General features: G+C 41.8%; 1 pseudogene; it reads left to right on the plus strand.

The window, feature by feature from the left end:
* Positions 1-4,803: 4,803 nt before the first annotated feature.
* Positions 4,804-9,619, plus strand: LOC119924033 (annotated as a pseudogene).
* Positions 9,620-13,748: the final 4,129 nt, after the last annotated feature.

Consider the following 13,748-nt stretch of genomic DNA (forward strand, 5'->3'; position numbering starts at 1 on the left):
ACCACACTGATTCTCATTGCTCTCATGGCTCTCCATCACCTCTCCCCCTCCTACCTCACCTCCCTTCTCTCCTTCTACAGCCCAGCCCACACCCTCCACTCCTCTGCAGCTAATCTCCTCACTGCGCCTCGTTCTTGCCTATGCCGCTGTCGACCCCCGGCCCACATCATCCCCCCGGCCTGGAATGCCCTCCCTCCCCACATCTGCCAAGCTAGCTCTCTTCCTCCCTTCAAGGCCCTACTGAGAGCTCACCTCCTCCAGGAGGCCTTCCCAGACTGAGCCCACTCCTTCCTCTCCCTTCCCCTCTTTCCTCTTTCCTCCCCTTCCTCTTTCTTCCCTTCCCCATCCCCCCTCCTTACCTCCTTCCCCTCTCCACAGCACCTGTATGTATGTATATATGTTTGTACGTATTTATTACTCTATTTATTTAATTTGTACATGTTTATTCTATTTATTTTATTTTCTTAATATGTTTTGTTTTGTTCTCTGTCTCCCCCTTCTAGACTGTGAGCCCACTGTTGGGTAGGGACCGTCTCTATATGTTGCCAACTTGTACTTCCCAAGCGCTTAGTACGGTGCTCTGCAAACAGTAAGCGCTCAATAAATGCGATTAAATGAATGAATGAATGAATGAGTATGTTATTGCTTCTCCACTACTTCAGTTTCCACTATTATTTGTCTCTACACAACCAACGCTTGAGTGTACTCTTCTAAACATTTAGGGATGGGAATATTGATGGTATTCTAAAATGGAATGTAAGCCTAAATGTGAATGTGCGCACACACACACACACACACACACACACACACACACGTACTCTGTCATTCTATGGTTGGATTACACAAATGATACTCTTTTCTCACCCTGTTCGTTTTCCCTGTTCTTCTTCATGTTTTCCTTCTAGTGGCCTCTCCCCTCTTTTTATCTTTTACATTTTACATTTTCCTGCCTTTAAAAACACATTCTGATTTCTGGGCAGGAGTTTATTTTTTGGTCATTGTTATTCGACTCCTTTTAATGTACGTTTCTTTTGATTCCAGCATTTTTTCATTCTTCCCAAATACTTGGGAAATTCATTCTTACATTCATTCAATCATATTTATTGAATGCTTACTGTGTGCAGAGCACTGTACTAAGCACTTGGAAAGTACAGTACAGCAATAAAGACAGACAATCCCTGCCCACAACCGGCTTCTTCCAAAGTTCTTCCCCAAAGTCAAGGGGACTTTTTGCAAGTATTTTTTCATTGTTTTCAGGTATATCTGAATAACCTTTTTCTTCTGCTTCTCTCTTTTTTCAAGTCATTTTCCTTTCTTCTCAACTTATTTCTCCCATGTTTTCGCAGTATTTAGTATTTTCACTGTCTTTCCTGTTTTTTCACATACCCATCTTTCTCCTCCATATATTTCCCTCCTTCTGCTTTCACTCTAGTGTTTGCTGTTATAACCCTAAACCTTCTAGTTATCCATTTTTCTAATTGCTCTCTTTCGCCACACCTGGTCTCCTGGGATCTTACTCTCTGTTGCCTATTTGTACTTCCCAAGCGCTTAGTACAGTGCTCTGCACATAGTAAGCACTCAATAAATACGATTGATGATGATGATTCCTTTCCAACACCAGCAGCAAAGTGGGCAGACGAATTGAAAAAAAAAACACACCTTTTTTAAAAATAGTACTTGTTAAGTATTTATTATGTGCCAAGCATTATACTAAGTGCTGGGCTAAATAATCAAGTTGGGCACAGTCCCTGTCCCAGATGGGACTCACAGTCTAAGTAGGAGGAAGTAGTATTTAACCCCCATTTTACAGTTGAGGTAACAGAAATCAAGTGACTTGCCCAAGGTCACGTGGCAGGGGGAATTAAAACCCACATCTTTTGACTCCCAGGCCCGAGCTCCTTCCACTAAGTCACTCTGCTTCCCAGCACTTTGGATACTGTCAGTTACTCTCTTTTTCTTGATATTTATTCATTTCTCAAATTCTCCACTTTCATCCATTCCCTTACTCTTAGCACTAATTCTTGCCGTTTACCTCTTTGCCTCTTTCCTCAGTTCTGATACTTCACCTCGATTTGTTTGGATTCACTAGTAGTCCTCCAGTATCAGCTATTTCCCTCCCCACTCTTGATTGTTATTATGGCATTTGTTAATAATAATGATGACATTTGTTAAGCGCTGACTATGCGCCAAGCACTGTTCTAAGCCCTGGAAGTGCTTGCTATTCATTCATTCAATCATATTTATTGAGCGCTTACTGTATACAAAGCACTGTACTATATTCATTCATCAATTCATTCAATCACATTTTATTCATTCAATCATATGTATTGAGCGTTTACTGTGTGCAGAGCACTGTACTAAGAGCTTGAAAAGTACAACTTGGCAACAGTGACAATCCCTACCCAACAATGGGCTCACAGTCTAGAAGGGGGAGACAGACAACAAAAGAATAACATCAATAACATCAAAATAGATAAATGCTATTGAGTGCATAATGTGTGCAGAGCACTGTACTAAGTGCTTGGAAGTACAATTTTGCAACAGATAGAGACAATCCCTTCCCAACAACGGTGGGGGAGGCAGAGAACAATACAAAACAAGTAGACAGGCATCAGTAGCATCAAAGTAGAATTGTAGATATTTGGGAGAGTTCTATATAACAATAAATAAATACATTCTCATTCCATAGTGAGCTTCCATGTGTCAAGCACTATTCTATGTGATGGGGTAGATACTAAATCGTCATGTCAAACATAGTCACTCTATCCCATAAGACTCCAGTTTTGGTAGGAGGGTGAACAGGCATTGAATTCCCATTTTAAAGATGAAGAAACTGAGGCACAGAGCAGTTAAGTGACTTGCCCAAGGCCATAGAACAGACAAGTGATAGGGCCAGAATTTGAACTAGGGTCAGCTGAGTTCCAGGACTGTGCTTTATCCACTGGACCAAGATGCTCCACATTAGAAGGCATTTTTTTCTCAGTTGAGGTGCATTGTGTTTTCAATTTTTTCACAGTGGTGACCTCCCCCCGTTCCTTGAGGTCATCCAGGGAGGTTGCAATTTGGAGTAGGTTGTTCTGTGCTCCCCTCCAATCATTTCTGGGTTGTAACTAGAGGGATAAGCTTAGCACTGGCTGGCTATCTTTTTCTATATCTAGTTTTTGTAGGTGGGTGTTATATGTGAAAAAATATTTTATAATTTCCCTGTATAGCACCTGAGTTTGATTCCTCCCAGTAACATCACCCAATGTGGAAACCGCGACATCCAACCCCTGAGAAACATTCTAAAGAATTCTAGTAGATTAAAATATTTATTAAGTGCTTATTGTGTGCACAGCACTGGACTGAGGGCAGGGAAAGAAAAGAACCGGTGGAAATTGGACATAGTGCCTGTCCCTCGTGGGCCTCACAGAGCCCAGGCTTGGAAGTCAGAGGTTGTGGGATCTAATCCTGGCTCTGCCACTTGTCAGCTGTGTGACCTTGGGCAAGTCACTTAATTTCTCTGTGCCTCAGTTACTTCATCTGTAAAAGGGGGATGAAGACTGTGAGCCTCACGTGGGACAACCTGATTACCTTGTATCTACCCCAGTGCTTAAAAGAGTGTTTGGCACATAGTAAGTGCTTAACAAATACCAACATTATTATCATTATTATTATTGTTAACAGTTTAAATGGGGAGAAGGGATTGGAGACAGAAACTCCAGGAGTTGATACATTGAAACACAACATAAAAGGATAAACAAAATAATCTCCAAGTCTCGGAGGTGATGGAAGGAACAGCTTTTATCCATGGCCCGGTGTGTATGGAATATGCCAGGAGTCGGGATCCTGGATGGTGGAAGGGAAAGGAGCAGTTACCCTGGAAGCTTTTCTCTGTGGCAATGGAGGAATGGGATGAGAGCAGGGGAAGCTTTTATCCCCATCCTGGTGCGAGGAGATAATGCTGAGAGTAAGGACCCTCGGTGGAGGGAGGGAAGGTGGGAGTTACCATGTGCTTTTCCCAGTAGTGATGGAGGGATCTGAGAGAATGCAGGAGTCGCTTGTATCCTGGTGCACAGATCAGGCTGGGAGCAGGGACCCACGGGGGAGGGAGGGTAGGTGTTAGTTACCACAGTGCTTTTCTCGGAGAATATGGAAGAAACCTGAATTGAAATAGCAATGGAAGAAATCAAGTGCATTCAGCCGAATCCAAATTAGGAAGCATCTACTATCTTCTGTCAGTTGTAAAAACTTAGACAAGTCGAAGGATGTGCACCCCTCTCTGTCTTTCTGCCTCTTTCTCTTCATATTAATTCTATGTATCTAAATTTCTTAATTTCAAGATGGCCCTAATGGAAAATACCATAATAATCAAGGTTTAATAAGACTTTGGTTCAAAACAGAGCTTTTACAATTCTGATCGACTACACTGATCACCTCTGTCAGAGAGATAATCTTTCCAGATACACTACCTGGGAAAGGGGAGGCACAATTGTGAATATTTACCTGGATGGAGATGTTCAAAATAAATTAAACCTTTTCTCAAGGCAACTCTGGACCCACAGTCATTACTTTCTCACTTTTTTCAGGTTTCCTCCAACAACCCTAATGAATATGGATTTTGGGAAGGGTAGAGGAAACTCTTGAGGGAATCAGAATCTGGAGTTTGTATTTCAGAGCCCTTCAACTCTTTTTACTGATCAACCAAATTAATGTTTAGAGAGGCTGGGCTCTTGGATCAATATAGTTAAATCTCAATAAACCATGTTTTTAATCATTTCAGGCACAAAGTTCTTGGTGTGTTTTCACCACTTGAAAAACTAAATGGGAAATAAGAAAAACATCACAGAATTCATTCTCTTGGGACTTATGCAAGATCAGAACGTTCAGATATTTTGCTTTGTGCTGTTTTCGTTCTGTTGCATTGTACTCTTAATGGGAAATCTTCTCATTCTCATCACCGTTAGATGCAGCCGTCTTATCAACCAACATATCATCATCATCATCATGGTATTTGTTAAGTGATTCCTATGTGCAAAGCACTGCTCTAAGCACTGGGGGGATACAAGGTGATCAGGCTGTCCTGCGTGAGACTCACAATCTTAATCCCTATACCTCATCTATTTTATAGATGAGGTAAATGAGGCACAGAGAAGTTAAGTGACTTGCCCAAAATCACACAGCTGACAAGTGGTGGAGCTGGAATTAGAACATATGTATTATTTCCTGGCACACTTGTCTTCTATAGACGTGTGCTATACTTCTACAGTTACCCCCATACTGATCCAGGACTTACTCGCTCAAACAAAAGTCATTACTTTCGACAATGGCATGTTGCAACTCTTAAGCACGCCCTTCTTTATGTGCATCCAGGTCTTCATTCTTCCGGCAGTGGCCTTTGACTGATATGTGGCCATCTGCAGACCTCTACACTATGTGGTCATCATGAGTAGGAAAAAATGCAAACTCCTGATCTTGGTTTCCTGGGTGGGTGATTCCATCCACACATTTCCCTGATTGTTCATCGTTTTTCAGTTGCTCTTCTGTGGTCTTAATGAGGGTGATCACTACTTCTGTGAAATTTCTCCCTTGCTGAACATCACCTGCATGGATACCTACCTTGTGGGCACCCTGCTTGTGGCAAATTCGGGGATGGTGCCCTTGGCCACTTTCATCATCTCGTTGGTTTCCTATGTCATCACATTGTTTTCCCCAAAAACCCATTCAGCAGAAGGGCACCGCAAAGCCCTCTCCACCTGCGGGTCTCACATCGCAGTGGTCATCCTATTCTTCATGCCTTCCATCTTCACCTACCTGCGGCCCCCCTCCAGCTACTCTGAGGAAAAGGTGTTTTCCCTCTTTTACACAATCATCCCACCCTTGTTCAATCCTTTAATTTACTCACTGAGAAACACAGAGATGAAAAATGTCATGAAAAAGGTCTGGTGTAGAAAGGTGTCTTCAGAAGGTAAACTTAATTAGCGACATTCCTTCACTGGGAGTCCACTCCGAGGAAGGGAAAGCGAATTCTGACTGAACCTAATTAACAAGTTGAAATATCCCTTCAATGTCCAGCATGCTGAATCGACAATATTCAATGGAAACAAGGTCCCCAGACTCCGTGTATTCCATATATGACTGATTTGCTTTTCATTAATCCTTAATGGAAAGTGAAAGTGGATTTGCCTCCATTTTTAGACCGTAGGCTCTTTGTGGGCGGTGAACATGTCTATCAACTTTATTGTGCTCTCTCAAGGGCTTAATACAGTGCATTGCACACAGTAAGCACTCAATAAATACGATTGAATGAATGAATAAATACCATCTATTGATTGACTTGGGGAATGCGATTAACCTCTTGGACTATTATCTGGTGTGTGTTATATTCTGTGTGATTCTCATTCACTTGGGGAAATTCTACTTTTGTGCTAAGGTGGTATGATTGGACTATACTGTTATGTTATACTCTCCCAAGCACTTAGTACAGTGCTCTGCACACAGGTAGTGCTCAGTAAACACGACTGAATGACTGAATTTTCTGCTCAGGAGGAAGAACGTTACCTAAATTAATTGTCTTCACCTCCAGAAATGCTTTACTGCACAGAAAATTATCTTCCCTAACAAACCCCATTTCAAAAGGCTTACCCATTAATAAAGTAATATGTTCCACAATAGGACTGGAGCAGGTACCTGCCTTAACCTAATGCCTTCCTGAATGTTAGTTCTCTTACTCAAACCCTAACTCCCTGCAGGGGCAGAAAGCTCATAAACATTTTTAAGTTGGGATTCTCTACCATGTACTAGACTGCGATAATAGAAATGCCAGTTGAGAAAAGGGGATAGTCTCAAATTGCTCCACTGAAGGGCTTCACTAGGTGAAATGTGTGTCTTGCATTGAATAGAGTTGAATTTATAATGTGGCACTGTTATTTTTATTCTTTCTCTGCCAAACTGAAAACTCCTTAAGGTTGGGCCAGTGCTTAGTCACTTTTGCCATATCCCCATGTGTCTACTTCAGCACTCTCTGCAGAATATACAATCAATAAATCATTTTCCTAATGATGAGCTTTGTGGCTGATTGTGTTTCAGGATCTCTGTGTTCAGGACCACCTTTTTCCATTTGGCTATGGGTCATATAATGCTCTGAAAGCTGTGTGGGTCTCCTCTAGTAGGATCGTGTCTTATAACTACATAGAGAGTTGGTCAGTTACTATAGATTTACTATACTTTACTAGTATGCTATATTGTATACTATAGTATTCAATACTAGCATACTATAGTATACTATACTAGTTTAAGTATATGGCTTTCTATCTATAGTTACTATACATATTTAGATTAGGATGAAAGTTGACTGCCCTCAGTCTCACTTGGAAAAGCAGCGTGATATAGTGGGAAGAATATGGGCCTGGGAATCAGAGAACATGGGTTCTAATCCTGGCTGTGCCACTTGCCTGCACTATGAGCCAGGCCAAGTCACTTAATGTCTCTGTGCCTCAGTATCTTCACCTGCAAAATGGGGATTCAGTGTCTGTACTCCCTCCTACTTAGGCTGTGATCCCCATGTAGGACAGGGACTGTGTCCGACCTGATTATCTTATATTTACATATAAGATATTTACAGTATCTTATAGTTACCCCAACACTTAGTACTGCACCTGATATGTAGTGAGTGCTTAATGAATGTCACAATTATTATTATTATAATTGTTGTTGTTATAATTATTCTTCGTAGGAGTAATAATGGTATTTATTAAGAGCCTACTGAGTACAATGCACTGTACTAAGCCCTTGGGAAAGCATACCAGAAGCACAAGGCAAAGTACCTGTCCACGAGGAGCTAACACTCTAATGGAGGAGATGGAGATTCAAAAGAAATAAATTTAATGTAAATATATTGAATTTTGGTTTTTGTGGGTTGTTTTTATGGCATTTGTTAAGCACTCACTACGTGCCAGGTACGGTACTAAGTTCTGGTTGGATAGGGCTCACAGTCTTAATCCCCCTTTTACGGATGTGGTAACCGAGGAACAGAGAAAGTGAAGTGATTTGCCCAAAGTCATCCGGCCTTAACAAAAGGCAGAGCTAGGAATCGAATCCAGGTCCTTCTGACTCCCAGGCCTGTGCTCAATCCATTAGGCCATGATAATTCTCTGAATGTTCAAAGGAATATACAAATGACGCTATATGGATGTGCCCAGATATTGTGAAAATATTTCATTCTCTCAATAGGTTTGCCACAGCGAGATTTGAGATGGAGTAAGTCCTTTGAAGAAGGGTGTTCTAGAAGATTCTATGCTGTCCCCCAAAGCAGCCTCCAACTTTTGGCTAATACAAAAATGTGTCACCCCATTTCCAGGTAAGTATGGCAAGGTGGTTGGAAAAATGCCCTAGGGAAACCGCGATCCACAAAAGCTCTACCACTTCTAACCAGAATTCCTCCCTGCCTAGATCCATGTGATCTCGTTATTAATTAGGGAACAGATTATCCTGAGAGGGAACAATATTACTTCCTGCTCTACAGCTTTACAGATGAGGAACTGTGACAGAGAAGTTAAGTGACTTATCCAAGGTCATACAGCAGTCAGATGACAGTCAGAATTAGAACCCAGGTCCTCTGTATGCACTACCCATCTCGAACGAATAAAATTGAGGTTTTGTCACTTCTTTTTATTTTTCCTTGGGGCATTCCTCCTTTTTCACCTTTCTAGAATCTCAATTTCCATTTTGATTAATAAATGGAATTTATTGAGTGCTTACTGTGAGCAGGGCACTGTATTAAGCACTTGGGAGAGTACAGCATAACAATATAATATGTTTCCACTAGGTGGCAATCTTCTGCTGTGTGACCTTGGGCAAATCACTAAATTTCTTTGTACTTCATCTGTAAAATAGGGATTAAAATTGTGAGCCCAACGTGGGACAACCTGATTACCCTGCATCTACCCCAGCGCTTAGAACAGAGCTTGGTATATAGTATGTGCTCAACAATTGCCATAATTATTATTATTACCTTTATATTTGTTCCAACAGATCGCAGCTTCTGAATGGCTGAGGAAAATTACACACTTCTGAGGGAGTTCATTCTTATGGGATTCACCGAGTCCCTGATGCTGAAGAGAATACTTTTTGTGCTATTTCTCGGCATTAATCTCATCACATTAATGGGGAATCTGGGGATGACGGGATTAGTCAGAGTGGAATCCCAACTCCACACCCCAATGTACTTCTTCCTCAGTAACTTATCCTGTGTGGATGCCTGCTACTCCTTGACCATCGCCCCCAAGATGCTGGTGAAGTTCTTAGTGAAAAGAAAACCATTTCACTCAGTGGATGTGCTACCCAGTTTTGCTTCTTCATCATTTTCAGCACAATGGATATCCTGCTCCTGGCCGTCATGGCTTATGACCATTACACTGCCATCTGCAACCCTCTGCTTTACCCAGCGATGGTGTCGAGGCAGACATGCTTCCTACCGGTGGCGGGTTCCTTTTTAGGAGGGAGCCTGAGCTCTCTGATTCACACCAGCTTTATCTTCCAGCTATCCTTCTGCCACTCCAGCATCATCCACCATTACTTCTGTGATATCCCTCCTCTATTAGCCCTCTCCTGCTCTGACACCGAATCATCGAAATCCTGATTTTTGCCCTAGGGAGTTTGGAATTGGTAGTCTCGCTTTTGACCATCTTTTCTCTTACTTGCTCATCCTTGTGACCATCCTGAGGATCCACTCGGCCGAGGGCAGACGCAAAGCCTTGTCTACCTGAACCTCCCACCTGACAGCAGTCGTTCTATTGTACAGGATGCTGATCTTCGTGTACTTGCTACCCAGCTCCAGCTCAGTGCTGGATCGGGAATCGGTGATGTCCGTGATCCCCATGTTAAGCCCTCTGATCTATAGCCTGAGGAACCGGGAGGTAAAAAAATGCCCTGAGAAGAATCCTGGAGTGAAAACTGGTGTCTTGGTCTAGGTGCTGATCTGACTCATCCGTGATGTCCCGATGATGAGTAAAGGGAATGTCTTCTAGACATTTTTCATTCTGTAATCTGAGACTTTCTCTGGAAAAGACCCCAAAATACAACCAGAGGCACCATGTTAATGGCGATGGTTGGGGAAAACAGGATGCTTTGCAAAACAACAACTGAGGGATTGACTTGTTCAATGTTACTGATGATACTGATGTTCTCTGAGATGCTGATCACAAGTAGGTATGAGATAGAAACCCTCGACCGTTTTAGAATACCTTATTGTTCCTCTAAACTCACTTTCTTTCATTTGCAAGGACATTAGAAATATTGTCTTTACTCTCTTACTCATGGTATCATTGATTTAATAGGCAAAAGCCTAATTTTTTTTGTAATGCTGTGTTAACACAGTGTGGGCAGGAGTGAGCAGACAGAGACTTTGATGAGGCAGTTTAAAAGGAAGCAGCTACAGTATGCCAACCCTACTGCCTATAACTGGAAACAATATCATTGTGAAAGTTCTCAACTGGCCAAGGTAATAATAGACTATGAGTCAGCACACAGCAGAATTAATTTGGAGAATTGGCCCGGTATTATGGACTGATTATTAGCCTGAAGAAAACCAAGGCTATGCATCACTGTACACACAGGAAACTTAATAATAAGAATAATAATCATAGCATTTGTTAAATGCTTACTATGTGCCAGGCACTGTACTACGTGCTGGGATATATATAAGCAAATCAGGTTGGACACAGTTCCCCTGTACCACGTGGGGCTCACCGTCTCCATCCCCATTTTACAGATGAGATAACTGAGGGACAGGGAAGTTAAGTGACTTGCCCAAGGACATACCGCAGACAAGTGGCAGAGCCAGGATTAGTACCCATGATCTTCTGACGCCCAGATGTGTGCTTTATCCACTTCACCAGGCTGCTTCCCTACACAAAACGTGGTTTAGTGGAAAGAGAACTGAACACCTGGGTTCTAGAGTCTACAGGGTAAGCTCGTTGTGGGTGAAGAATGTGTATGTTTATTGCTATATTGTACTCTCCCAAGCCCTTAGTAGATTGCTTTGTACACAGTAAGTGCTCAATAAATACAATTGAATTAATGAATGAATGGAACTTGTCAACCAACTCTGTTATATTGTACTCTTCCAAGCACGTAGTACGGTGCTCAGCACACAGTAAGAGCTCAGTAATTATGCTTGATTGATTAATTCTCATCCTAACTCTGCCACTTGCCTGCTATGTGTTGTTGGACAAGTCACTTTACTTCTGAGTCTCAGTTCCCTCATCTGTAAAGTGGGGATAAAATACCTGTTATCATTTCTTCTTAGCTGTGAGCCCCATGTAATAATAATAATAATGTCATTTGTTAAGTACTTACTATATGCCAGGCACTGTACTAAGCACTGGCATGGATACAAACAAATTGGGTTGGACACAGTCCCCTGTCCCACGTGGGGTTCACAATCTCAATCTTCATTAGAGAAGCAACATGGCTCAGTGAAAGGAGCACGGGCTTTGGAGTCAGAGGTCATGGGATCAAATCCCAGCTCCACCAGTTGCCAGCTGTGTGACTTTGGACAAGTCACTTAACTTCTCTATGCCTCAGCTACCTCATTTCCTTGGGAAAACCTGATCACCTTGTAACCACCCCAGTGCTTAGAACAGTGCTTTGCACATAGTGAGCACTTAGTAAATGCTGTCATTATTGTTATTATTATGTTACAGATGAGGTTACTTAGGCACAGAGAAGTTAAGTGACTTGCCCATGGTCACACAGCTGAAAACTGATAGAGTCAGGATTAGAACCCATGACCTTCTGCATCCCAGGTCTGTGCTCTAGCCACTACACCTTGCTGTGTCTGGTATGATTAAGTTGGATTTGTCCTAGTTCTAATCACGGTGCTTGATGCATAGAGAGAGACTAATAAATACCATTAAAAAATAAAACCAACCAAAGATGAACTTAGTGACCACAAAAGAGCAGAACAAGTAAAACTGTACCAAACGTCCTGGGTAGGAAATGGTGCGTTCCTGTGTTAAGATGTTGGTCAGCATCTTAGACACGATAGTGGTGGAATAGCAGAGATCCACAAATAGCAGATGACTGAGGAAAAAGTACATGGGTGTATGAAGTTGGGAGCTTGATCATATCTTGATCAGAACAATTGTGCCCAGATGCCAAACCACCATGATCCCATACATGACTAAGAATTCCAGGAAGAGGAAGAGCTGCAGTTCAGGGTGATCTGAGAATCCAAGGAGAATGAATTCAATCACTATAGAGCAATTTTCCTTCTCCATTTTCCTGGTGCACTTGAAAGTGGGTGAACCAAGTCACTGATTCATTCTTCAGGGATGGATGACCAAAGAATCATTTCTTATCCTTTTCTAGTAAGAGAACATGAAAATGATATTTGACATATTGCCCTTGAGGCACAGAATAATAATGATGGTATTTGTTAAGCACTTGCTACGTGCCGGGCACTTTATAAATAGTTGAGTGGATACAAAGAAATCGAGTTGGACAGAGCTCCTGTCCCAGGTGAGGCTCACAGTCTCAATCCCCATTTTCCCGATGAGGAAATAAGGCACAGAGAAGTGAAGTGACTTACCTAATGTCACATAGCAAACAAGTGGCTGAGCCAGGATTACAACCCATTCATTCAGTCAGTCATATTTACTGAACGCTTACAGTGTGCACAACACTGTACTAAGCGCTTGGGAAGTACAAGTTGGCAACATATAGTGACAGTTCCTACCCAACAATGGGCTCACAGTCTAGAAAGGGAAGACAGACAACAAAACAAAACATGTGGACAGGTTTCAAGTCGTCAGAAAAATAGAATTAAAGCTAAATGCAATCATTAACAAAATAAATAGAATAGTAACCTATGACCTTCTGACTTCCAGGCCTCCGTTCTATCCACTACGCCATGCTGCTTCTTATCATCAAAATATGATTATCAGGGGTTTTGATGCACTAAGCAGAAGCAAGAAACCCATGGTTTTGAAGGCACCTGAAACTAATAGAAAAGAAAACTAGAGGAGGTGAAGTTTCAAAGAAGAAACTTCTCCCATCCTTTCCCAGTAAATAGATATTTGTTCCCTGAACAGGTGGGGAAATTAAACCTAACAATACAGAAGATTTCAGGATGTGTCAACCAAACTGAGAAATAAGAGGTAGGTATTTCCGGAAACCTGTCTTCTGAGAAATCTCATCAGATGTATGTTTTCCTCAGTCCTATTTTCCCAAGGGCTTGATCACAGAGACAAAAATCTCTTAAGGATTACTCTAATGACTACAATTTTTGAAAGCCCCTTCTACTTTCAACTTCACCGGTAGAATTTTTAGGCAGATACAAGGTGCTTTTCAGAGACCCACTTAAAATGGAGAGGACAATATGCAACCTTGGGTAAGTCACTTAACTTCTATGTGGCTCTCTTACCTCAACTGGAAAATGGGGATTAAATGCTCCTCCCTCCAATATAGACTGTGAGCCCCGTGGGCTCAGTGTCTCTTTCCAACGTGATAAACTTGTATTTAACCTGGCACTTATAACAGTGCCTCACACATAGTAAGCACTTAACGAATGCCATAAAAAAGCATCCAGGCCTACTGGAAATGCTGGGTGAGGTGACACTGCAATTTGGTACCTACTTTTGGTCAGTCATTAATTCTCTTTAACATTTGTCTTTGAGGCACTGTAGTTTAACAGTGGACTCTGAATAAAACAGTTCAGAAGAAAAAATGGTACCTGACTCCTTTGTCAATATGGAGGCTTTCTTTAC

The sequence above is a fragment of the Tachyglossus aculeatus genome, unplaced genomic scaffold (genome assembly GCF_015852505.1).
Source record: "Tachyglossus aculeatus isolate mTacAcu1 unplaced genomic scaffold, mTacAcu1.pri scaffold_78_arrow_ctg1, whole genome shotgun sequence".
Lineage (NCBI taxonomy): Eukaryota > Metazoa > Chordata > Mammalia > Monotremata > Tachyglossidae > Tachyglossus > Tachyglossus aculeatus.